Source organism: Artemia sp. Qi Xiang Cuo, unplaced genomic scaffold, assembly GCF_049724085.1.
Source record: "Artemia sp. Qi Xiang Cuo unplaced genomic scaffold, ASM4972408v1 HiC_scaffold_3070, whole genome shotgun sequence".
NCBI lineage: Eukaryota > Metazoa > Arthropoda > Branchiopoda > Anostraca > Artemiidae > Artemia > Artemia sp. Qi Xiang Cuo.
The window spans coordinates 7,464-35,349 of NW_028300465.1; the positions used below are offsets into that span (position 1 = coordinate 7,464).

Here is a 27,886-nt window from a genome sequence, read left to right on the forward strand (position 1 = left end):
AAAAAAAAACAAATGACAATGGATTGTCAGTTTAATATACCTATAAACTCAAAACGAATAGAAATTGTAATAAATAGCCGAGTCAAACTCAAAACGAGCAAAAATTAGCATTACTAGGGCTGACAACCCCCATGCTTCCTCAAGACCAGAATATAACTTAGGCTTTACTGAAAAAAAACAACAACAAACAAATGACCATGGATTGTCAGTTTAATTATACTGATGTTTATTTCTTAAAATAAAAAAGGGTAAAAAGAGTGAGTAAAAAAAAGTTTTTTGCTAATTTAAGTAAACAAAGTGAAAACATTTAAGCATGTTTTGTTTTCAGTTAAGCGCAAATTATGTTCTGGTCTTGAGAAGGCATGGGGGTTGTCAGCCCTACTATTGCTAATTTTTGCTTATTTCGAGTTTGATTTGGCTATTTACTATAATTTCTGTCCATTTTGAGTTTCATTTATTTATCGATAGTTATACGCTTGGATGGTTACTTGACTTCATTTCTGCCCATTTTTGGCTTAATGGAGCTCTTTAATTTTCTTTGAAAAACTTGTTTTGTGGAAAAAGTTTTTTAGATTAATTTCTGTTCATTTTTAATTGACAAAGTCATTTTCATGAAAAAAATAATATTTATATCTTTTCGAATTTTTTTTCTATTAGAATCCATGGTTTGGTCTGCTATTTCTATGTTGGAAGAAACTTTTTCGACAACTTTTAATCCTGACTCAAATAGTATTTTTCAATTTTATCTTATACCTCCTCAAGTTGACCTGAAAAAATAAAGCTAAATAGCATTCCCAAAAGATTCTATCTATGCTCTTTGACAACCTAGATGCACTTACAATCTATTTATTTATTTTAAAAGTAAGAGCAAAAGTAGTAATAGTAGTAGCCCCAAAAGTTTCGACTTAGTCGTTTTCCCCCAGTCGGGAAAACCAGTCGACCCCCAGTCGTTTTCGCTATATTGCTGTAGTGTCTTATTGGCAACCGCAAACACAATGCCTTTTGATTTAGTTTTAAAGTAGTATTTAGTTATTCTTAAGTCAGCTTATTTGGAGAGCTTGAAGCACGGTAGACGTGATTCATGGCGAAATCAGGTCAAGAAGATACTGGACCTTCGTGTCCGATTTGGAGATGTGGAATGAAGGAAAAGGTCCTATGAGTGAAACCGTGTCATTATGGATGGAAGTCCAGCGAACCCTGAATGACGAAGAAATCCAAGAGTGGCAAGCTCATAAGGACCAATCTATGTCTTTGAGGTTTTACTCCCAAGCTAAAGACTGTTGGAGGAGGAGATTTATTTTAAATTTGGGTTGAATAAAGAGGATTTGAAGACTTTGTTTTTGGTAGAGGAGGATAGTTTGGATTTAGGTGAGAGAAGGAAATTTTTGGGAAACTTTAGGCTGGTGGCTGGCCCTTATTTAAGCCCAATATGTGGATGTGTGAATGAGAACTTATTTCATTTTGTATCCGAGTGTGAAGAGCTGTCTGAGTTGCGGAATGAATGTTTTGGACGAGTGTTTGGGAGTGAATGCTGGTTAATTGAGCGGATGGTTAATAGAGGAACGCATGTGCTATTAAACAGTTGTGTAAGTTTCTTCGTTTAGGGATTAAACATAGGGAATCATGTTTTAGGGGATAGCTTGTTACGGTTTTTAGGATTTTAATTTTATTATGATTAGTGTTTGTTGTTTAAAAATGTTGAACCTTGGCGTGTTTCTCTTTTGTCGTTTTGTTGTTCTTTTTTTCTTTTTTTGATTTTTATTATCTAAAGTTGCATTTTGTTTCTGAGCGTTGTTTGTAGACTGTATTATGTGTTGCTATGGCCCACAGGCTTTTTGTAATAAATCTTATCTTATCTCTTATAGCATAATTGGCCAATTGCATAATTGTGGGGGTTTAGCATGCCCAATATCGCTAAGGACATAGTTGCTGGACCGTTCTACTATGCTGAACAAAATAGTTGTCTCAAAATTTTGACTAGATGTGTTTGGTAAATAAATCGACTTGAGAGACGGGATGATTGCCCTCCAATCTCTTTTTACTCATAGAAAGGACCCTAGAACTATTAATTTTCAATCGAATTAGCTTTTTTAAATGTTTCAATGATATTTCCAGCTATTATAGAGTGGCTTATAGTTTCCAGCTTATATGCCTTTTTGAAAAAACCTGCATGTATACAGTTTTTTTGTTTAATTGGAACGCCCCCTAAAGAATTCCTAGAAGTTTCACCTTAGTACTCTTAGCGTCATTAGTTACAGTAACTATAGTTGTAGTACTAAAAGTATACACATAGTGCCCTCTGGCTGGTTCAAAATCCCCCACAACTTACTGTTAAAGATCTAATAATACAAATTAATTAATAATACATAATAAAAAGATTAATAATACACATTAATAAAAAGATTAATAATATAAGTTGTTCTTGCGATATTGCTTTGTCACCTTTTTGAAAGTCCACATGCTCATAGTTTGTTTTGATTTAGTTCAATGTCCCCCTAAACATTTCTTATATTTGATTACTGAAGACATTGTTATATTTTTTTTGGACTATTGGCTACAAAATGGCTATCTCATAATCTCGATCGAATGTCTTTGGGGGAAAGAGGATATCAGGGGGGAGCTATTTTCTCTCCATCACGTTTGTCTCTTAAGATGGAACTAGAACTAAGCATTTCCTATCAAGTGGGTCTTCTCTAAAGTTCACAAAACCTCCTCTTCATAAAACCTTACACCCCTGGGGCATAACTTAAAACCCTTACCCCTATACTCTGGGGGGTTGTGTTAACCCCAAAGGCTGTGTTATGAGATCTTTAGACTGTTTTTGAACAAATCGTTATCTTAAAATTTCTATTGCATGAATTTGGGGAAAATTTGAGTTGAGGGGGGGGGGGTATAGCTGCCCTCCGATAAATTTAACTCTTAAAAGTGACTCTTCAACTTCTGATTTCCAATCCAATGATCCCCCTTCGAAGTTTATGTGACCACTTTTTCCATAAAAATCTTAAATGTCCTCGGGGCATACCTTACAGTCCTTGCCCTGAGGACTGTGAGGGGGTTCTCATCCTCAAAGACATTATTTCTGGACTTTTAAACTACGTCAAGCAAATTAACTATCTCGAAATTTTGACTGGAAGTGTTTGGGGAAATGAAGGGCGTGGGAGGGGGCGATGGTTTCCCTCCAATCACTTTTGACTATTAAAGAGGGTACTAGCGTTTTCAATTACCAGCCGACTGAACCCTTCTTGAAGTTTCAACGACAACAAATGGCAGTCTTAAAATTTCTATCAGATAAGTTTCGGGAAAATACGATGTGTGTGCGTGTGGAGGGGGGGGGTATTTGCCTTCTGATCCTCTTGACTCTTAAAAAGAGCACTATAATTTCTAACTACAAATCCAATGAGCCGTCTTTGAAGTTTATATGACCACCATTTACATAAAAACCTTATATTCCCCCAGGGCGTAACTTACAACCCTTGCCCTGTGGGCTATATGGGGGGGGGGATTATCCTCAAAGATATCATTTCTGGACCTTTCAACTACAGTGAACAAAATGGCTATCTCAAAAATGATGATTGAATGTGTTTTAGGAAATTATTAATGTACAGGGGGGGGTGGTTGATCTCCAATGACTTTTGACTGTTAAAAAGGCCACTAGAATTTCTGATTACCAATCAAATGAGCCTCCTCTGAGGTTTATAAGACCACCCTTTCTATAAAAACCCTTATATCCCCCAGGGCATAACTTACAACCCTTGCTCTGAGGGTTGAGGGGGGGGGAGGTTGTCATTCTCAAAGCCATGATTTCCGGACCGTTAAACTACACTGAACAAAATGACCATCTCAAAATTTTGATTGGATGTGTTTGGGGAAGTGATTGAAGTGGGGTAGGGGAGGTGGCTGCCCTCCATGAGCTCTTTTTCAAGTTCCTATGAAATTTGTTTCTATAAGAAGTGCCCTGGTATAAGAAAAAAAACAATTGTGCCCACATCGCTCTTTACTTAGGCATCGCTATCGCGCTGCCTCAGATATTTTGTCTTGAAATTTCAATTATATAGCAATGGAAGTGCTAATTAGACCAGGTAAGCCCCTCCTAAATTCCAGCCTATGGGCACCCATGGACCACTAGCCTATGCACTAGAAAGCCCCACAACGACCAATTAAACCAGACCACATATAAAGCTAAATCTATCCCGTGTGTCAATCATCACATTTTTTATGTTGATATAGCCCTTTCGCCAGGGAGCCCGTCAAATGACTTGTGGCTAATTTTTGCTCACCAGACGCTATCTAGTGTGAAAAGTAGTAACTAAAGCTAAAACTATGTTCTTTGTATTCTTGAGACATCTATCAATCTATTGATGTATCACACGTGTTGTTCGGAATTGCAGTGGACGAAAATTTAATTAGAAAAAAAGTGGAAAAAAGTCTGTTAGAGGTGGGTAATTTCTAGTTAGAAATTCAAGTTGGCATATCATTTATTTGTCTACTTTTGTAATATCATCTAAATGTAGATAGCCGAAACTAATCAATGAGAGTTCTATTTAGTAACTAGCGCCATCTAGTGGGCTGTCAGAAGTTTCACAAGTCAGACTGAGGGCCTTACTTTTGTCGAATACTTCTACAAGTATATTCCGCTTGAGTTTTTGAGACTATGGCTGAAAAGACGGACTTATACCATATGAAGGAACACGGTAAAACTATAGCAGCCAGAGGCAAAATTCTGGCCCAAGAGATACGCCAAATGGTTTGGATCTCAGTCCTTATGGGGTCCCTGAATCTTTCGCAAATACGACTTTACTGGAACAAAAAGTACTTTCTTCCCATAGTCGCAAGAACACTTCCAACAGATCGTTATCCCTTGTTAGAGCGCGGTGTTTGGACCTTGAAAGGGAGGAAAGCCTATGTGTAGACAAGCAGATGATCCCCTTCAAAGGCCAAACAAGGATGAAGCAATACATAAAGTCAAAGCAAAGACCGTGGGGGCTGAAAAACTTAGTTTTCTGTGGTTCTTCTGGTATCACGTATGACTTTGAAGTTTATCAGGGAAAGAGTACACTTATTGGGGAGGAGCACAGAAAAACAGCTGGAGGTTTGGGAAGAGCCATTGTTCTTAGTCTACTGGAGAAAATTGACAAGCATGTCTATCACAAATTGTATTTCGACAACTACTTTATAACGTTACCACTGTTTGAAAAGTTGACAGCATACGGCTTCTTGGCAGCAGGAACTGTCAGAAAGGGCAGGATAGTTAAAGCAAAGCTTGCAGATGAGAAGGATCTTAGGAAGAAAGGATGATGGTCGTGGGAAGAAGTTAGCGGCATTGAAAAGGGACTCATCCTTGTGCGTTGGTTTGACAACCGCGCAGTAAACATGGCGTTGAATTATTGCGGTGCAGGTGCAGGTGGAGTAGTGAAAAGATGGAGTAACGAGAAGAAGGAGAAGGTTTATGTGAAAAAACCTGACGTTATTGGTCACTATAACCGCAACATGGGAGGATTAGACAAGCTGGATCATCTCGTCGCCTTATATCGAATTGAAACAAAGATGAAAAAGTGGACCAGTGTCACTTTCCGAGTTCCGGAACGAAATTGCAGAAGTACTGCTGAAGTGTAATTAAATTAGTAGAAAAGGTTTTTCAACTAAAGTAAAAAGCAAGTTTCAAATCTGGTCTTTGCTTTCTGTTGAAAACCACTTTTTTTATTTAAGTTTTGATTGTTTTCCAAATCATACCCAGGCCTAACCAAGATATAATTTGAGGTACCGGTCCCTTAAGTCCCTGGTCAATTGCTTTTAAATTGTGTAAATCAATAATTGTACGTTGATTAGTACCGTTCTACGTTTAAATTTGCAATTTCAATTTTGGATAAGATTTGAATATACTAAAAAAAATGGTGATGAAAAGTAATGTTGGTGAAAAGTCCTTGTTTATATTACTACTAAAGAATTTTGGTAGCTTGAAAAGGAGGATTATTGTTTTTATGGCTGGACATTCTGTGAGACTTTTGATCTTCTACATGAATCTACAAAACTGAAGACCCCACCACAACCTCTACAATAGGATTTTCTTATTGATAAATATATTACATACATTTTTTTTTTAAATACATTGAAGTACTTCATATAAATATAAAAAGAAAAATGTGCCCATTTAATGCTACAGAAAACTGCGTCACTTGTAGTACCTGTCCGCCCAAAGAAGTTTACAGGCGGAGCTGATGATGATCGGCCTTGTCTTTTTTAACTATGTGCTAGTAGGTATGGGAATTTAACATATTAGTTGTATAGAGAAACATTTTAATTAATTCCTTCTCCCCTCTTCCTCTTTCAACATTTATCCGAAGCCTCATGAAGAGTAAGCAGTTTGTCCATTAAAATATACTTTTGTAGGAATCTACCCTGTCCCCACCTAAACAATGACTCACACGCCACCCATTATAGCCGTTACACAATTACAGATCACCAAACGTAGCATAATTTCATTACAAATAAAGCGATTCAACTTGGTTGAATCCAATTCTACCACCGTGTGGCATTACTTCCTTTGGCGTCTACCCCCTGGAAAATTTTATGCAGGTGCCCTTGGCCTACGAAGACGCATAAGACAGAAACCATATAAAAACATATACCGTCAATTTCCCCATTCAATACTCTTTCCAAATATGTGGTACAAAATTTCCGAATTGTATTAAATTGTTGACGCAGCTCTCAAATTATCTTCCAACTCCCTCCTTCCTGATAATACCAGTTATAGCCATAGCTATATACGAAAGTTTAGTGATTTTTTTGGTAAAACTATTATTTTTTTTACCTATTTCTCATCAACAGTTGGATCATAATGCACAGTAAAGCCAATAAAAAAAAAATTAAAACATAAAAAATAAAAAAAAACTTTTGGACAGACATAGAGCCTATATTGTATCATTAGTCCTAAGCCTAGCCTATTGTCCTAAATCAGATGGAAAGCTATTGAAGGTAATAGCTTATGCTGTGGTTTTTTGACATTCTTATTTCAGCTAAAGGTTTTGATACAATAGTTTCTATGGTCTCAGCATAATTTTAAGCCACACCAGAACTTTTTTCACATTTAAAAAATAGAAATTATGAGTCTTTAGAGATATAAAAATCTATATTTAGAAACGGTATGAGGCTCAAAACATTTTCCTCCTGCCCCATATAAACTGTAGATCAATATTTGAAAGTTTCACTTTAATACCACAAAGAAAATTTAAGATCATCAAAGGTAAGTGCCATTTGAAGAGGGAAAGGGTTGAAGTACATAATTGTGGAGACCCACTAATCTGGACCTTTACCCTTTATATATCAAATCCCCAAATCTCCGGCAACTGACCCTCCAGACCCAAGTTTCCCCCCCCCCCCCCAGCATAAATTTAGTTTCGGCAAAAAATCTTGTCAAAATTAAGATAAGCCTGCATAATTCAAGTCCCCAGAGAAACAGGTCAGTTTTCTTTAGTATGTCCTTGCCTCTATGGTAATAAATGGACCATTTTTCAGTTTTCACTATCATTTTCACTTGATTTGGGAAAATTGGCTCCAACTTTGCCCCCCCCCCCCTCATAGGATTTTTACGAAATCACGCCACTGTCTCAGATGGGAAAATGATATTAGTCAGTTTTCTTTGTCTGGTCTAGTTTTTGATGGATAGTAACGAAATTATTATGAAAGAAAAGAATATGCTAATACTGCTGAGTAGAATGCAGAGATTACAGCTTCGTTATATGACGAAGAATTATTGGATTCAAATAAAGAAAATAATTTCTACGCGATAAGGCAGTTCACCCCAAAAATACACCAGATCAAATAAAACACGCCAAGATTTACGCCTGGTGGTTTAACTGGAATTTTCCCGCCAGTCAGCATCAAAATACGCCAGTCTGGTGGGAAATACGACAATATCGTAACACAGCTCCCTACAGTTTCATAAATTCAACATATAATACTCATTCCGTGTCTTTTTAGGAATTTCTCTGTAGCGTGGATTCTCGAAAAAAATTTACGCTTACATAGTCTTCTGCTCTTTCTGGTACAAAGATAACACCATTTGAAGACAACAATACCAAATAGGAAGAAGTATGGTAACACCAAATGTGATTTAGGTAACGAATAGACATGTGCCTATGAAGACAACCAGAGCCTCACTACTCCCCCCAAAATCAAATATCGAGTCAACAGATTTACATAAATGTTTTTTTCTGCTGGATCAAATCCGCAAAGGTCGAAGGGGTTGGTAAAACTGGACTGTACTACTGGAAAAATATTGTGATACAAGGGGTTGAGAATCATAGAGCAAATAGAACTAACATGTTTAAAGCGCCTCTCTTCTTCCAGCTGTCATTTTTATGTCTTTTCGTAGTAAACTTAAGCTTTGTGTTTAAGCAAACGCATGTAAAGATACCAAGGTCTAGTAAAAGCATCAAAAAAAGAAATTAATTGAGATGTGTCGAAGGATATGCTGCTGATCAACATTGCCAATATACGTGAATAGTAGAAAGCCTCTTCATGGTAAGAATGTTAATAGTGACGGAATTGTCACTAAACTGGTTTCTCGCTGTGACCCATATCCTTGCAATTGTTTGCGTGAAAAAACACAGTAAACCAACCAGGCTAAAGTGTACGAGAACTTAAGTGGAAAGTGGTGCTAAAGTCGAAACGAAAATTCCTTAGCGTCATCTAGGATTTAGCCTTTCGTTACTTTGCAACCCGAAACTACTGCTTAAGCCTAGTTGTCTTTTTATGCTGTTAAAATATAGGCAGGGTAAAGATAGCATAATTTTGACACCATTAGACCAACGAGCTTAAATTAAGCAATCCTACTTAACCTGCCAGTATTTTTCTTCAGATAGCCAGGGTCCACTTTGTGCAAAATGGATTTGGACTTAAAACTTCTCTTTAAAATAAATACAGATTAAGTATCACAGAGATGAACAAAATTTCTGCTCTAATCCTAAAAAAGGGATCAAAATGTAAGGTGAAGTCAGCAGGTAAAACAAACAAGGGAACATCAGGAAAAAAGCGTCAATTCACTAGCGTTAACTTAGCAAAGAGCGAAGTGTCTCCCGTGTGGTATTTTTTGTGATTCTGTATGAATGGGGTCATTATAACTTTAGAGGAAGCTCATCCGATGAAAATGAAAGTTACTAGTAACTAATTAAGGACCAATATTGATTGGGAGCAACAAGCGTATCTCCCGTGTCCTTTTTCACGCAAGACCCACATAGCATCAAATTTCGAGATAGCAAGAGTTGTCCAATGTGAAAATGTCTCTTAATAGTCAAATTTCAAAAATATTCTTCTAGAAATGGCATAACTCATATTAACCCAAGTGGACAAGGGTCCTAAATTAGGAAATTTTGTCATTACCCCCATCCCCAAAAACTGGTTCTAAAGAGGATAGGGATTGATGGTCAAGAGAGCCCCAAGTCTTTGAGCGAAGAAAACCCAAATTTATAGAAAAAATTGCCAATAATTCACCCAAAAGGGCCATTACATTTTTTCCAAGCTTGGAACTTACATTCAGAAGTTCTCAAGCAAAGGTGACTCTAATGCATAAAAATTAGAATGGAGGGACGGACCACCTGAAAAATAAACCCTAAAATTAGCATTTTTTCTTATTTGTCGGAAGCTAACATTTGAAGTCTTTTCCCCCAGGGGACACTGCTGCACAAAAAAAGACAAAAAAGATGGTTGACCTGAAAATCCAGTCCAACATAGCACCATAAACTTTTTCTTTCCAACGACTGTCAAGTTACAGTCGAAGCCCTTGGGCCAAGAGAACCCTAATGACGAAAAATGGCTCGGGATACAGGCCACGTAAACACAGGCCCAAAAAGTTTTATCCAGTCAAAGTGAAACATATCTACAAGTCTTTAGATCAAAAGGACCCCTATACGTAAAGAAAGCTAAAAAAAATTGATTTGGCTAAAAATGAAGCCCGAAAAATACAAAATTCCTATAATAATTTCGGAATTCCTATCCAATATTAAGCTGGTTGAGAAAAAAAGGGTGGAGCAAGTAGTAAAATGGTCAGATTTTAGGTCTGGGTGCAATTTAATCGCTGTCAGTTCTTAAAAAGAACGATAGAACTTTCAATTTCAAGTCAAATAGCCCTCCCCCTCACAAGTTTCACGATCAACCATTCCATACAAGACAACGGGAGAAAATAATACATGTAAGGCATATGGCTGTTTACTAAGGCAGCGCATGAGCGTTGTCCCCTAACTGTAATGTGGACATTGACCTCAATTGTAGGTCAAGTCCAGTATCGTCAAACTCAGGTTGAAAACTAAATTCGATAACTGACAATCTGATTGAAATGTATTGAGTCCAAAATACTTATTTACGTGAATTAACAGCTATCGATTTCAGTTTTGGAATTGGGTTTAAGTTTCGTTCATCATGTAATCTCGAATTTCTTATTTGATTCAAAACCGTAGTAAGCGTATGAACACCACTTAAGAAAATTGAAATGATTTTCAAAAAAAATAAAAAACTTCAATAATCAAATATATAAATCACTTATATGCAAGAAAATTATCCCGAAAATGACATGAAGAAAATAAATCTTAGTTCAGGCGTTTTGTTATAGGAAACTTTCAAAAAATCCGCACACACTTCTAAAAACATAACGATCCCGATAATTTGGCTCTTTGTCGTACTCTCTGTTATTAATATCAGCACTACCTACAAAAGAAAATTAATGACTAAATTTTATCTTTTCTAACCAGATATAATATTGGTATTGAAATTAAGGCTGTTTCTAAATAAGGTTAACTAGGTAGAAAAATATTTTACATTTGCGTTCATTTCTAAAGAACAGAATTAGATCTTTAGTGTACGTTGTCTGATCTATTAAAATGGAGGTAATGTTCTAGATGAGGGTTATTTTGCGGTAAATTTTTACCAAATCATATTATTGACTTATGAATAAAATGAGGTAAATTTTTACCAAATCATATTATTAACTTACAAATAAAGTGAATATACCACTCAATGCCTTTTTTATGCTCTTTCCAAATATAGCCTAATAATCATTTTTGTCAGAAATGAATTTTACCCCCACCCATAGGCTATATACCAATTCAGGGTATATGTTTGCACATTAGGGGGGCAGGGGTAAAGTTTAAACTTACTTCCCATTTACATCAGAAATTAAGTTTGCGCCCCCCCCCTAATGGGCAAATATATACCCTGAATTGGTATGTATAGGGGTGAGGGTAAAATTCATTTCCAACAAAATTATTACTATATTTGAAAAGAGCATAAAAAAAGGCATCAAGCAGTATATTCACTTTATTTTTAAGTCAATAATATGATTTGGTAAAAATTTACCAGAAAGAGCATAAAAAAAGGCATCAAGAGGTATGTTTACTTTATTTGTAAGTCAATAATATGAATAACAAAAAATTTACCTGTAAATTTATATCTCAGTTCATATTATTGACAGTAAAATTCTACTTTAGCAACTTTTGGCTATCTTGGAAAGAGGTTAGGTTAGGAAAATGAAACTTTCAGGGATGGGTCTACAGGCTAAAATATGTCCCAGGAATGTATTTTGAAGTACCTACCTCTACTCCTTCTCCCTCTAGAGGGTCCTGACCTTTGATGACCTTTAAACATCTGTGTGTTATAAACCTGAAACCTTGCAAAATAGATCTTCTGCTTAAATGAAGTACAACAAAATTGTTTTCAGCTTCAACTTTGCTCACAACAATTATCATATTTGTAAAGAGCATAAAACAGACATTGAGTGGTATGTTCACTTTATTTGTAAGGCAATAATATGAACTGGAAAAAATTTACCCCTACCTCCACTCCTTCTCCCTCTAGAGGGTCCTGAAATGTGCCTACATGACAGGTCTGTACCTATTAAGATTTTGACAAAACAACATTTTACCTTAGTTTTTAGTTATCAGTTTCTTTTTCTCTGGCTTTAGTTCTGAAAATGTAATTCCTCTTATTTGAGTAGAACCTTAGGCCATATCAATGTTTTTTTTTCAAAATTTAGGAAATGTATTTACATATCTTTAAAGCCTTATAAATTGGGATTGAGCAAAGTTGTGAAGCTGAAAATAATTTTGTTGTTTTTTATTTAAGCAGAAGATCTATTTTGCAAGGTTTCACTTTTATAACACACAGATTTTTAAAGGTCATCAAAGGTCCGGACCCTCTAGAGAGAGAAGGAGTAGAGGTAGGTGCTTCAAATACCTTCCTAGAACATACTTCAGCCTATAGACCCATCCCTGAAAGTTTCATTTTCCTAACCTAACCCCTTTTCAAGATAGCCAAAAGTAGCTAAAGTAGAATTTTACCTTTTTGTATGCTCTTATAATTCAATAATTTCTTCTGGAGGAAATTACATTTTGTCCCTTAAAGGGCTAAAACAGCTCGAAACAGGCCTTAGTAATCAACAATTTAAAAGGATGGTTTTAAATAAAAAACTGGCTAGTGAAAAAAACTTGCCATTTGTAGCTGAGGTAAAATTCTAGACAAGCTAATTTTTGCTAGCTTAGAAATTGCTTTAGTAAAACCAAACATAACCAAATTCATTCAATTTTTTTTGGTATTGTAAATATTTATTGGGAATTCCCATATGGCTCAGAAACTCTTATGTTTTGCAGAGGTACTATATTTTTGAGATATGTAAGAAAATGGATGAGTTGTATACCCATTTCAAAAGTTGAAATAGAACAATACACAACTTTCCATTGGCTAGTCTTGTGCATTAAAATTGTGATTTTGATTTTGTTTGTTTTCTCTTTTCCATAGTTACTGCAGTTTAATTTTGTTTTGTAGTATTGTGTGATTTTTTCATTATTTTTTTCTTTTGTTTTTATAACTCCTTTGAGCATTTACATGTATTTGTATGAAGGGTTGAAATAAAATTATTATTATTATTAGAAAGAAGTTTGGTAGGAAAATGAAACTTTCAGGGATGGATCTACAGACTAAAGTATATCAAGGGAAGGTATTTTGAAGTACCTACAACACATTTTGCATTCAGCTGTGCCATACTTTACCTCCAACCCCTCCCCCCTAATGTGCAGAATTTTAGCCCAAATTATATTTTCAATGCTTTCTGCAACCCATCATTGGTTTTTCTGGTTCTTGTTTTGTCACAGTTGATTCAATTCACAGGTACATGGATTGAAACAAGAGAGATGCATTGGGAAATATATAATTTTGGCTATATTTTTGCACATTTGGGGGAGGGGGTTTTGGAGCAAGAGTGTAGCTCCAGCATTTTTAATAATAGAGGGGGGGAAGAGAGGTCTGCATTTAGAGAGTCAAAGGGCATGGGGATATCCTTCATGGGAAAGCAGTGGTAGTTATAGCCTCTTAGGTTTGCTTTTAATTACAGTCGGCCTAAGCATTGAGAATTATTATTTAAGTATTACAGTAAGTAAATTGTCATTGTTGAAACCTTATGAAGGAAAATTATAACCTCTCTCATTGAACAACAAGAAAATTTTGTTTTGCCTGGGCAGCAGTGATGTGTCCTCTTATTTTTCTTTGTTGCTATTGAGGCACTAGAGAGCTGTTTAAGGACTCATAAAAGCTAATTCTTATAGGCCAGCACAAAGTGCCACATGGTATACTAAAAGTGCAATTTAGGTAGCTTTTTTGAAATGGTAAGTCTGGGCTGGACACATTGACATCATAGACAGCTCATTATAGACTCATTTATAAACTAAGTTTTATATTTAATTATGCTTTATAAATTTGACTTAATAAAGCATTTATAAGGTGCCACATGGCACACAAAAGGTGTACTTTGTGTTGTTTTTCCATTGTGTTAAGATAAAAATAATAAAAAAGGGTCTTGTCCACTTACATTTGAAGTAGCAACAGTATTTTTAATTTAAAACGTTCAAAAAAAGGTGAATTATTGACTTACCTGTTAAGTTTTATTATTAAGAATATCTAGAAAATCTGAACAATTCTTGGCAATATTATGGTAAAAACCTTGTATTTATTAAAACTTGCCAGGGATGTCAATTGGATGGGGAAAATTTACACCTAGAGTTTGAGAATTACCTTCTCCTTTTTTCTTTGTAAAAAAAATCTAAAAAAATAACACAAAAGTTGTTTATGTAAATCAGGGTCTGAATATTTTTTATGTTCAAAATTCCCTTCACCAAGCCAAGTTCAGTCTCCTAGTGCTGCATGGTAAAACTGATAACAATAGATAAAGAGTATGGGGTTGGTACTGCATATATGTGAGCCAAAACTTTCTAAATTGAAAGAAAAATATGCATATATTGCTTGGATTCACTTTATCCTACTGACATTTCATACAGCATGCTGATGCAGATATAAATGTCACTTTTTTTTGCCCAATGTGTCCATTGCAATACTATCCTGTATATCTCCAAGAAACGCTCAGTAAACAACTCCAAGTGTGCCTTGGGGATAAAAGGTTGTCTGACTTAACAAAGCATATCAGAACAATAGAGTGCATTAAAGTAGAGGTGGTTATAATTTTATATGTTGGAATATGACCTGAAATAAAATTCTGTTTGCAGTTAAAGATAATCTATAGTCTACAGTCTTTAACTGTGTAATTAACTCTTACAAATATACAGGAGGGAAATTCAATATATTTTCTATTGTGTAGGGGGGTCACATTGTCTTTTTCAATTGTTTTCATTGAAAACACAGAGAGGCTTATGATCTATTGTGATCAACTAACGTTGCAACAGTAGAATGTTTACCACCTAGAATGTCTGCAGTAGAGTAGCAACAACAAAAAAAAATACTTGGTAAAAAACGCTGATTTTGTCTTGGGCCTTAAGCCTAGAACACATGTAGTTTTTTTCAGGCACTCCTTTCAGCAGCAGTATGTTTCATGCAAATTTTAATGTCTAAAAACCTACAAGCCAGGTAGGAAAAACCATCAAGGCATTTCCCAAGACACTAGTCAAGTGGAAAACCCCATGTAAAAAAATTATCTTAGTATCCCCTCAAAAATATGTAATTCCCTCAGGACTTTCTCCTAGACGTTAGTCTAATCTTTGCCTATGTAAATTCAAATAACCTTGTCAATGATGTACTTTTGAGGCTCAACAACACTAGTTAGTAGGGCTTGCGCAAGACTTGTTTTGGTTCCAAAAACCTTTTAATCTGACAACAATGGGGTTGGAGGTTAAACAGCAATTGTTTTGGTAGGACTTACACAAGACTTGTTTTGATTCCAAAAACCTTTGCAACCCAAGAACAAAGGTTTTCCCATTACTTGGCCTACACAAGGGTTTGTTTATGTGCAGGGTTTTATGCTTCACTGCATAAAAGCCTTGTGGATTCTACAGGCCTGGTAGGTTTAGCCATTACTCAGCTTACACAAGTTTGTTTATCCTCTTACCAGGTAGTGGACTGGGTAGTTCTTTTGTTTCTCCAGGGTATAATTTTTTTTAAGAACAGTAGTGAAGAAGAGTTCAGAATGATAGCATTGTGAATATAGATTTTTGTTCATAGAAAACATATTTTAGTATTAAATATGAGTGGTTTTACTCTGTTGGATGTTGAAGGTGCTAGCAGTAGTGAAATGAACCAAGAGTACCCAATGCTGTAGTAGAAATTACAAGAGGTTGTCAACTTACCCTTGAATAGGATGAAATGTATGCAAGATATTTGATATCATTGAGCAAATTCAAGTTGCAGGAGCAGTCATGTTTCATAGGAAACGTGAATATAATGCATATACATAGACTACAAGATGGATTAAATACATTGGTGAAATATATTGAAGACAATGATCTTAATCAGTATGTGAAAAAAGAGTGAGATAACCATGTTACTTTTCTCTTTTATAAAATAAAAATGTTTTGAAATCAAAAAATATTTTTTTCTTGTTAGATATTTTTTTGTAGTTTACTGGACCTTTTTCTAGTGAACCAATTGGTGAAGAGAGGGTACTCGTAGCAGAAAAAAAGTCTATAATCAGCAGTGAGACTGTCAGGATTAAAACATGAATAGATTTTAGAAGCAATAAATCATGTGGAATCTCGTTACTTTGGAAAATTGTTTGAATCTAAATGATCAGTTTAAAAAGTTATCAGTGGAAAAGAAAATATTCTCTCAAAGAATGCTTGACAATATCATGAAAGATGAGTCTCTAGCTTTGGAATATTGTATGATGCATATGTGTTGTGGGCCAAATGTAGTTACTCAATTTATTGGCATACTAATCAAGACAAAACAAAATGATATTGTGGATTTGCTCTTGAAAAATCCCTAGACGCTCAAGTTTTCTATGTTGATTGAAGACTATTTGAACGATTTTTCAGTCTCTGTTTTCATGACAATAACAAAAGAAATCAACAATTTAAAAAACTCTGTCCAAACAGTTTTAATGGATTTGAAGTTTGACATCACTCAATTACTCCTCCTCTCTCTGGAAGTAAAAAGAACATTCCGTTTTTGATTGCAACTTAGTTTCTATTTGGCAGTGAGAGAGTCAACAGTGAAAAATGTTCCACACATGTCCACTATGTTTATATACAATGGCCAGCTGGTCATCCTGTGAGAAATGCCCTATTATTGATGACTATGATGAAAAGTGTAGATTATGCAATCCATGTAAATTGCATAGAGAATATGCTGTGCAAGTTACAGACTATGCTCCAATTGTTTTCGAGGTTTTCTCCAGGTTTTCTATGCTCCAATTGTCACTAAGACAGATGTGATCAATAGGGAAATACTTACCCTGGTATGATGTGAAAAATCCTAGAAGTGATTTCAGTTTGTTTCTAAGAGAATAGTATCATCATGGTTTTAAAGTTTTTGGGGAAGAAGAACCTGGTCTACATTTTAATTGCTGGAAACACAAGGGAGTATGATTTCTACATCATTGCTGTGAAGACAATGGCTACTATGATTATAAACCTTCTGATTTTTATTTGGCTGTTACAGAAAGTGATTCTTCATATGAGAATACCTTATGTGACATTGCTCCAAATAAACAAATTGAAGCATGTGAATTTTACAATATAAACCATAATAGTATCATTGACTTTAAAAAGAGATATAATAAAAGTGAAGTTACATTGTATTATAGATAATGTGACCCTGACTTTGCCCACAAAGATCAGTACAAGTTGAATCCCAATAATCTGCTACCACTACTTGTTGTCAATGACCACCTACAAGTAAAAGAAGTAATGCAAAAGGCAAAGACAAAGAATTTTATTGTACATGCATCTTTTTATTAATAAACAAATTCACAAACATTGTTAAAATACTTTATTCTTAGGGCACTGAAATCAATATTAGACAGGTAGGAAAGGGTATTTTCTACTATGTAGTTATTCATTCAAGGATTGTCTACATATGCTGAGAAATTTACTGTAAGTATAGCCACAAAAATAAAATAAAATCAAAAATTAAAATATAGTAGAACATGAAAATCACAGCTTTTGGTTGATAAATCTTGTACTTGCTTCCAATTTCTAATAATAGATTTTCCACTTCGCTCAAGGAAGTTTTTGATATGAGGCGTTTAGAATGAATATGGTAGGCGAATAGGATTGAAAAGTTCAATATCCATCGCTGTTTGAAAGATGCATAGCCAATGACCTGTATTTACATTTGACAGGCTACTATTAACAATGATAATCCTATCGCCGGCGTCATGAGTGTGTTCAAGGAAAGTCTGAGGGTATGCAATTTGTTTTATATTTGGATATGTACAAATCCAAGTTGAATACATTGATTATTTGATCTGTGTTCATGGTGCCAAGTCTAATAGAAAACTACCATTGGGGGTGATTTCCCAATAGGTTTCAAATTGATTTAGCGAGATTAATGCTATACTTTCCGTCAATGGATCGGCAAAGTTACACTCTAAACGTAAAGTACCGGTTTGGACAATACTAATATCTTGAGTTTCAGACAAGTTCAATGCAATGATACCATGAGTTTTTGCAGACACTGTATTGATTTCACCATTTTCAAATGGTTGTGAATCTTGATATAGGGATTGCATTGTCAATTCATATAGTGTTCTATGGGATTTATCAAAGTATAAATTGTACGATGGAATTCCATTTACTTTACACACAAGAGAAGAAAGTCCAAACATTTCAAATTTCTTTGGGGAACTTGTCTGTCATCCTATAGCACTAGCACTATTTACAAACGCCAAAGCAAGTTTTGAAGGAATTTCACCATGGATAATTGAAGAGTCGGTGTAGGTACGTGAACCTGTGGCAATATGTCGCTGACTGATGATTGTGTGAGGAGTGAGCAGCTTGATATTATTTCCACTGGCTCTTTTTTTAAATTGCAAAAGCAACAGAACTTATAACCTGTTGTTTTCGTACATGAAGTATTGCCGAAATGAGAGAGACTGTTGCAACAGGTGTATTGGCAAGTAACTTTTGTAAGATAAAATTGAACGGGGCAAAATGTAACTTAACAATGGGAGGTAACCATTGGGGTATATTAAATAGAAAATTATCTAAGCTCGTAACATTTGACATGTAATATTAGACTGGCTGAACTTTATATGTTATAAATCAGCCTAGAAAGGAAATTCCTAGATGTATTAATTTAAATCAAAAATACCTTTTTCAGAGTTAAGCTACTATTATCCCGGGTTGCTCCTTATTTTTGAGAGCACTGTCTCTTAACAATATACTTTTCTAGTCGCTTTTCTCTCTTGCTATAATTTTTGTTGTTGTGGAGAGGTGAAACTTATCTATTCCATGTTCAGTGGTATTCAAAAAGAAAAGTTATTGCAAATGCAGCATTAGTTATAAAAATAGGAATTTAACTCCCTCTATCAGGGGTTCTGTCTTACCAATATCAACGAAATTTAGTTTGCCTTGCTTGTTTTAGAGAAGAATTCTCAACCAAGTCACCATTTAAATCTATAGTCCTAGATTGTCAACAGAAGGTTCATTCTAATATATACTTATAGATATAAACGAATTTTATATCTAAATTGAAAGGAATTAATTTTATAAAATTGAAGTGTTTTGAAATAAATTCCATCAGATGTTCTTTATTTTAATTGACATTATTTACATGATTAACATTATTTCCATTAACAATTTTTGCCATTAGCAAGCACCCGCTGCTCTCAGTGGCTCTGAAAGGGGAGAGGGGTCTTGCGGCTCCCCCGGATTTTGATAGTATGTATATGTATATCCGTTAAAACTGCTCGTTTTTTCGTATTTTTGTTGGGAAAATAAAACAAAATTGACAGAAATATTGACAAAACAAAAGTTTTCCCTTAAATTTTGAATTATATATTTTAGCAGACCCCCTCCTAGGTTTTATTTAAAGTGAGGATAGATTGTAATAGCTGTAGTGACAGGTTAATTTCTATTTGACATACTAGGGAATATTCACTGTCTGAAACATGATAAGATAATTATTCCAAATTCGCAGTTAAAATTTTGACAAACTTATCTACTTCCTATACAATATATTATTAAGACTTTTAAAATGTTTTTTAGTTTGTAATAAAGATTTTATAAATAGATAAAATGTTCAAAAATGTACATAAAATGATTTATATAAAAAAAAATTCTTGTGTAAGGTTCAAATTTTAACCAAATGTTGTTTCAGAAAAAGTATAAACAAAGGAGTCGTTTTGTTTTGAGAGTAGTAGAAAAACCCACCACCAATAAAATTGAACAATTTATGAAGAGCTTCTTAATTGAATCTGGCTAACGCAGGTAGTTCTAGTTAGGAGCTAGGAAATATTTCAAATTATCAATACAGGAAAAATATGGAGATGTTGAAGGAATTATTGACGAAGCAGCGTTTAAAATAAGACTTATGGATTAGGTTAAGTACAGGGGTCTTGTCTTTCCTCTCATGCATCATAATTTCTGATCCTCTCAAGTTTTAGTGCAATAAATAAGGTTACGTTTTTAATATACATATGAGGGGGTTTACCCCCTCATATAAGTAATAGTTTCTGTTCATTTAAGCTTCAAAGTTGTTCCTTACTTTCAGGTGAAAAACTTGTTTTTTAATCTCTGATCTTTTTAAATAATGGCAGAAAATCTGGCTCTGTCTCCACGGAAAGGTCCCTCTTCCCCATGGACAATTCAATAGACAATTCAATCCTCGTGAAAATTTACCCCAGACAATTACCCTTAACATCTCCACACGTAAAGTTGAGTAAGCAAGACATAAAAGGAATTCTGGAAAATTCCGCTAGTGTAAAGTTTCCCCTGTAAAATTTACCTTTGGAAACTTCCCTCCTCATGGAAAATTCTCCCCGCGTAAAATCCCTCCAGTAGAAAATTTGTCCCCACCCCACCCAAAAAATGTATGCATACTTCCCACTTCCCAATAACAAATACTATACATAGGCAATGGGAAAATTTTAAAACTTGAAGACCTTTCTCCAGGGGCTAGGAGGGGTTATGATATCTCCAAACATAATAATTATTAGGCTTTTCAACTATGGCGAACAATCCTAAAAAAGGCTTATGCCAGAATTGCCATCTCACTCACTTTCTACAATTAGCGTATGGCTTGATGTCCATCCTTCATTCCTAAGGGATAGAACTAAGGGATGTAAGATTGGATTGACGCGTGAGGAACAATGTCCACTGGACTTGTTGCAGAATCTGGGACTGAATTTGCTTGGACTCACAGGCGAACAAGTTAAACCTAAGCCTAATAGGCTTGGCTCTTTTTGGTTTAGAGGTGCAATATCGTGTCATAGGTTTGACACATGACCAACAAGTCCCCTGGACTCGCAGGCGAATGGTAAAACCTATAGTTTTCCAAGTGTTTGGTCAAATGGCATGAGTAAGTATGACTCTTATTGGACAAATACTTGTGTGTTACCATTTTGAAAGGCCCGCCCGCCTAGAGTTTCAGGCAAGTGGACCAAGAATTTAAAATTGAAATAGGACTGTTAACGTTAGATTGCCTGGGCTGAGAAGCAAACGAGGCACACTGGCCTATGGTTTTAGGTAGGTTGACCAAGAATTTAGAATTGACATACGAACAAGTTTTCCAAGTGTTTTATGAACCTAAATAGGATCAACCCTTCAAAAATTGTTTAAGATGTTGTGTCTTCAGAAATTATTCCTCATAAAATATATATTTGTAATTCGTGGGTCAATTAATGATATGTTAAGGAAACTTAAAAGTCAATTTGAAATTTTCTTCAAGTACAAAAAAAAATACGGTAAAAAATCTAAGTTAACAATTTGAAGTTTGCTATTATGCGATGCAAAATATTTGTCATAGAATTTTTTTTTAATGGTAAAATGTTATACAAAACTTGGCATGAAAAGTCTAAAAGTTTTCTGTTTGCCATTGACGGACTTTCTGTTTTCCCATATTAGACCATTCAAGATCGAAGTCTTGTAGAAAAATCAGTCTCTTTTTTGCTGGAACTATTTTATTTAATTATAAAATTGGCATTGTTGTTGAGTAAAAAGGTTTCTCCTATCGAAGGCTAAAGAATAAATTAAACATATATTCATTAATATTATAAAATATAAAAAATCCCAATTAAAGTAAAGAGCAACACTATAACTTCAAAACGAACATTAATTATTCCCTAAATGAAAGGGCTTGTTCTCTCCTCAGCCCCCTCCCCCACCCTTTGCACTAAACTTGGGATTACCGTCCAATTCTTTAAGACTGGCTTCTCAAACACACGGGCCGCTGATTTGGACAAGACGTGTTTTTGAAACGTAAAATAAAAAAAGAAATTTTGTTTCAACTGAAAGTAAGGAGCAACATTAAAACTTAAAACGGACAGAAATTATTACGTTTATTAAGAGGGTTGGCCTCTCCACAACACCTCACTCTTTACGCTAAAGTTTTTCAGTACTTTGAAAAAAACACCTTCTTGTCCTAATTAAACGGCCCGTGTGTTTCAGGAGTCATTCTTACAGAATTGGGACAAAATGCAAACTTTAGCGTAAAGAGCAAGGTGCTGAGGAGGGGGCAAACCTCTTCATAAACGTAATAATATCTGTTCGTTTCAAGTTTTAATGTTGCTCCTTACTTTCAGTTGAAAAAAACTTGCCAGAAAAATAATGCCCCACCTCCACGGAGAAACCTCCTCCCTACCGGAAAATCCTCTAGACAATTCATTCCTGGTGAAAATTTAACCAGGACAATTACTCTTAACAACTCCGCGCGTAAAATTGAGACGGAAAATAGAAAGCAAGACATATAAAAAAAATTTAGTATAAAAATTCTGACAAATTCCCCCATTGTATAATATAATTTCCCCTGGCAAGTTCACTCCTTGGAAACTTCCCTCTCCATGGAAACTTCCTCGATGGAAAAACACCCAGCAAAAAATTTGCCCCCCCCCACCAAAGATGCATGCATACATCCCAATAACAAATACTATGCGTAAACAATGGGCAAATCTTATAACATAGACATTTCCCCTGGGGCTGTGGGGTGGGATCATGTTATACCCAAAGGTATAGTTATTAGGCCTTTCAATTGTGATGAACAAAATAGCTACCCCAAAATCTTGATCGGACGATTTTGGGAGAAAAGGGGCGGGGACGGGGGGCTAATCTCCATCCATTGTTTTTTGGTCACTTAAAAAGGGCACTAGAACTTTTAATTTCTGTTTGAACGAGCCCTCTCCTAATATTCTAGGGCCACTTGGTCGATACTATCACCTCTGGAAAAAACAAATAAACACGCATCCGTGACCTTTTTTCTAGGAAAAAAATAAATAAAAAATTCCACATTTTTGCAGATAGGAGCTTTAAACCCGTTTATTAGGGTTCTCTGATACGCTGAATCTGATGGTGTGATTTTTATTAAGATCACTTGAGTTTTAGGGGGCTCCCCCCTTTTTCGAAAATCAGGCAAATTTTCTCAGGTCCGTAACCTCTGATGGTAAGACTAAACTTAATGAAATTTATGTATTTAAAATCAGCATAAAAAGTTAATTCTTTTGATATATCTATTGGTATTAAAATTCCGTTTTTTAGAGTTTCGGTTACTATTGAGCCGGGTCGCTCATTACTTACAAATCGTTACCACGAACTGTTTGATTATAAAACTTTATCATAAAGAGTCCAGGGTAGGGGTAGCGTTACTTATACAAGGAACAACTATTGTTCATTTTATATTCTAATGTCCGTACTGTAAACAAAAATTGTTTGAGATTCAAAAAAATTGTTTGAAATGTTTATCAAGAGCAAGATTGGAATTTCAACAGCTTAAATTGAATATTAGAGACCATTTTGGAATTCTATTATCATTATTGAATATCGAATCTGTTGAGAAACAAAAATGTTGGTTTCCCATATCCGAATTGAATTTTCATACACAACATGTTGGATTTCCATCCTTTTGTTGGATTTCCATTATTATCGTTGTTCATATTGCTTTAGCCTACGATCTTGTTGAGCAATAAACTAGTTAAATGTTCCAACAGCTGCCGGGAATAGCCATCAATGATCAGTTTCAGATATAAGCCTGAAACAGGTCCTTCTCCTGCTCATAGCCAGACTTTTCCACTCATCATAAGGTTTAGGGGGATCGTCGGTTTCCAGTGAAACCCAAGTATTCATACTACAGAAATAATCCCGTAAAGTATGATACAGGGTCGCCACCCTGACCTGAAAGAATTTACTAAATCGGAGAGGAAAAATTTACTAGATTGCATCTGTTTTTACTAAATGCTCAAAATATTTTTTTGCGCCTGCGGCTACGCCGCACGCGCACCGTCAAGCATCGATTTCTACTATAGGAGGATAATCAATACGATTTTCATAATCTTTTTTTCCTTTTCTCTTCTTTTTTCTTTTTCCCTTTTCTCTTTTTTTTTTCTCTTTTCGAATCTCAAGCAATTTTATTGGGGGGGGGGGAAAGAGGGGTCCGTATCTGGATAGTCAAAACGCATGGGATGTATAATATTTTTCTCTCCACATTATTGGGGGAGGGGCAACCACCCCCCCTTGCCAACCCTAAACGACGCCCCTGTACATATGTACATATATATATATATATATATATATATATATATATATATATATATATACATATATATATATATATATATATATATATATATATATATATATATATATATATATATATATATATATATATATATATATATATATATATATATATATATATATATATATATATATATATATATATAATGTTTTATTTCTACTTACTTTTAATTTCTCTCAGCTGGCTCCTTTTTCCTCAATAAAAAGTTTGAAACTGAGGAGATTCACCTAATCACCTTGGATGGTTGGCTTTTGTTTTGATTCCAATAGATTCCCAATCATTACAAATCTAAGCGTCATTATAGCTTCATTTTTAGTTGGTAAGATTTGATACACAGAAAGCTGATTTTGTCGACCTTTAGACGCCGGCTGACTGACCGTATTTCAAACAATAGGCTATACGAAAAATGTGGTTCAATACCGCTTTCTAGGTCTATAATGAAAGAAAGGTTGAGGTGGTTAGGGCATGTTGTGCGGATGAAGGATGACAGATTGCCGAAGATTGTTCTTTTCGGCCAACCATCTAGGGCTAAACAGAAAGCAGGTCGTCCCGTCTGGGGTGGGAGGACGTCATAAAGAAAGACTTATAGGAAATGGGGACTTCCTGGGAGGGTGTAAAGAGGGGAGCTTTGAATAGATTGGGATGAAGGAGGAGCATGCTTAGCTGTGTTAGCCTCCGGCGGCTTGGTGCTGTGATGAGTTGTTAGTAGTAGTAGTAGTAGTATAACAAGTCCGACCTTGTGTTTATTTAGAAAAGGCCAAAAAAGATTGTTTCTCTTTTATTAGTACACTGTAACTATTCCATAAGCCATTACTGATTAAAAAATCCATATGATATTCTTCCATTGCTCCAAAATATTAATTGTAAGCTAAAAATGTTTGTATATAAATTTATGCATGTTCATAAGAACATTTGCACACAAATTCACTTTAAATGACACCATAGTCAAATTTTGATTAATATAACCTATTTGCGTCATAAATTACATTTTTTCTACTGAAAAGTGCATAAATTTTAATAGTTTCAATAATTTTTTGGAATTCAATAAGCAAGTCACAATTTCAACAGAAAAATTGGATTTTTTTGACTTGTTTGAATTCGAGCAAAACATTTTGTTGGAAATCAATTTTTTTTTTACAGTGCGTCTTAGCTTTCATTAAAAAACTTGCTTGTATAATTTCATCTTTGTTCGTTTTGCAATACCGTACCCATGTTTGCTCAAAATGCAGGGAAGTCTACCATCCTTTCAAACTTAATTATTAAAAATTGAAAAAGAACTTGTAAACCCTGGCATTCGGCATGCGACAAGATTGTATTTATGTGGTTTTCGACTTACGTATTAGCATAAAAATCGTGTTATTCTTTAGTTTTAAGTCACGGGATAGTAAATCAGCAATTTCAGTTGAATTTAGAAATTCTGGCGTGAACTCAATTCCTCCTTACTGTATATACTTCACAGAATCATAAATTTTATCAGATTTGTATTCTCTTTGGAGGTGATCGACAATCTCAGTATTAATTTTATTTAATCCTTTTTTGAGTGGTGCTAAAATAATGTGTTCCTTCATTCCATTATAATTTTGATTACTTTTCAATGCGTCCTATTTGATCAATCATGCTGGTTGTCGCATGTATTTTCTCCATACGGGATTTGAACGAGTGATCTTATTCTGTTAAATTCTGAGGAGGAAAATAAATTTATGATCAGATGACTGAGAATGAATAGTGTGGAAAAAATGTTTTTTTTTTTACATGTCAGGAATGGATTTTTTTTTAATATGGGGCACGAAATAAGGGTCGCAGTTTTGTCAGAGCCAGTACGTGTAGGCTATAGCCATTGTTGTGCCAATAAATTGTGTCTGACATTTCAATACTTTTAAGAGGATTGCCAAAAACAGTTTTTCAAGCTGGTGTCAAAGGGTGAATCAACAGGACAATGAATGTCCAATCACCTTTTGATCTTTTTTATCTGTTTCAGCGTGCTGACCTTTCATAAAAGCTTAGCAAACTGTTTTTCTTTCTAATTTTCTCCTACATTTGAAAACGTCATATACGGCTTTTAGACGTGGCAGCAACGTATTGATTCTACGTTAAAGATATAAGGCTTAAACGTTCATTTTTCAAGGTTAGTAGTGCTGAGCTGAATTTAAAATGGAATTTAAGAACTCAACAACGTAACTTGAAAAGCTGAAAAGAATTAAAGGTATGAAGCTACTTACGAAGTTAAGGTACGAAATTAAGTGTATAAATTGGTTGTGATTGGTGAATAGTCTTTAGGCACCCCGTCATAAGTGATTTTACATCCTTAACAATAGTAGCGTCCGTTTTAAACTGACTAAATTCAGTTTGAAACTGCTCACAAAATTAGTTTATTGTTTATTGTAATCCGTTTGTTGTTTATTCTAATATATACTTATAGATATAAAAGCATTTTATATCTAAATGGAAAGGAATTAGTTTTATAAAATTGAAGTGTTTTGAAATAAATTGCGTCAGATGTTCCTCTTTTTTAATTAACATTATTTTTCATTATTTACGTTATTAACATTATTTCCATTAACAATTTTTTGCCATTAGCAAGCACCTGCTGTTCTCAGTGGCTCTAAAAGGGGGAGGGGTCTGGCGGCTCCCCTAGATTCCGGTAGTATGTATTTGTATATCCGTTAAAACTGCTCGTTTTTTTCGTATTTTTGTTTGGAAAATAAACAAAATTGACAGAAATAATGACAAAACAAAAGTTTGCCCCTAAATTTTGAATTATATATTTTAGTAGACCCCCTCCTAGGTTTTTAATTAAAATGAGTATAGATAGCAATATCTGCAGTGGCAGGTTAGTTTCTATTTCACTTACCAGAGGATATTCACTAAGTCTCAAACATGATAAGAAAATTATTCCGAATTTGCAGTTAAAATTTTGACAAATTTATTTAGTTGCTATACAATATATTATTAAGACTTGTAGAATATTTTTAAGTTTGTAATAAAGATTTTATAAATAAATTAAATGTTTAGTAATGTACTTAAAATGATTTATATAAAAAAAATAAATTCTTGTGTAAGGTTCAAATTTTAACCAAATGTTGTTTCACAGAAAAACTATAAACAAAGGAGTCGTTTTGTTGAGAGTAGAAGAAAAACCCTCCAGCCATAAATGTTAACAATTGCTGAATACCTTTTTAATTGAATCTGGCTAACACCGGTAATTGCAAGTAATGAGCCCGGAAATACTTCAAATTATGTGGCAAGACATAAAGGAATTCTGGAAAATGCCCCGAGTGTAAAATTTTCCTTAAAAAATTCACCCTTGGAAACTTCCCTCTTCATGGAAAATTCTCCCCGCGTAAAATCCCTTCAACAGAAAATTTGTCCCCGCCCCACCCGAAAAATGTATGCATACTTGACGAAATCGATATGAGTTCCAAATAGGGATAGGTCCTTTTATTAGACAGTGAAACAAAAATATAAAACGAAGACTAAAAATATTTTGATGACACAGTCGGTCATCATCATCAGTAGAGTTACTAACATATCTAAATTAAAACGAACAGTATTTATGCTAAACGAAATAATCACTTCAGGGTCAAAGCAAGTTACCGGTCCATCGACTTGAAAAAATCACTAACTGTTCTTGAGTTTTGTAATACTGCGTTGAATAAAGGTGGTACAATTTTCTTCAAAATTTTAGGTCAAAGCAGGTTACCGGTTCATTGAATTAAAAAGTTCACTAACTGTTCTTGAATTATGTAATACTGCGTTGAACATTCTTTTAATTAAAAATGAAATAATGCTGAATTTATAGGTGCTAAATTTATCATTTTATTCTTCTAATAGCAAATGAAATATTGCTGATTCTAAAGTTGGTCTGCCTTCCCCATCCCATATATACGACGTT

General features: G+C 34.7%; 1 protein-coding gene and 1 pseudogene across 3 annotated transcripts in view; one reads left to right on the top strand and one right to left on the bottom strand.

Moving 5' to 3' along the window:
- Positions 1-10,724: 10,724 nt before the first annotated feature.
- The window catches only part of LOC148938630 (prefoldin subunit 2-like), a 77,466-nt gene continuing 60,304 nt past the window's right edge, over positions 10,725-27,886 (top strand). Inside the window, exon 1 of one of the 3 annotated variants that reach the window (XM_089107653.1) lies at positions 10,725-10,792. The gene's annotated coding sequence lies outside the window, so the exon portion shown is untranslated. Of the gene's footprint in view, positions 10,793-26,119; positions 26,198-27,886 lie in introns of those variants that run through there. The other 2 variants (XM_089107655.1, XM_089107654.1) reach the window with 2 other exon arrangements.
- On the bottom strand, positions 23,387-23,575 carry LOC148938631 (small nucleolar RNA U3; annotated as a pseudogene).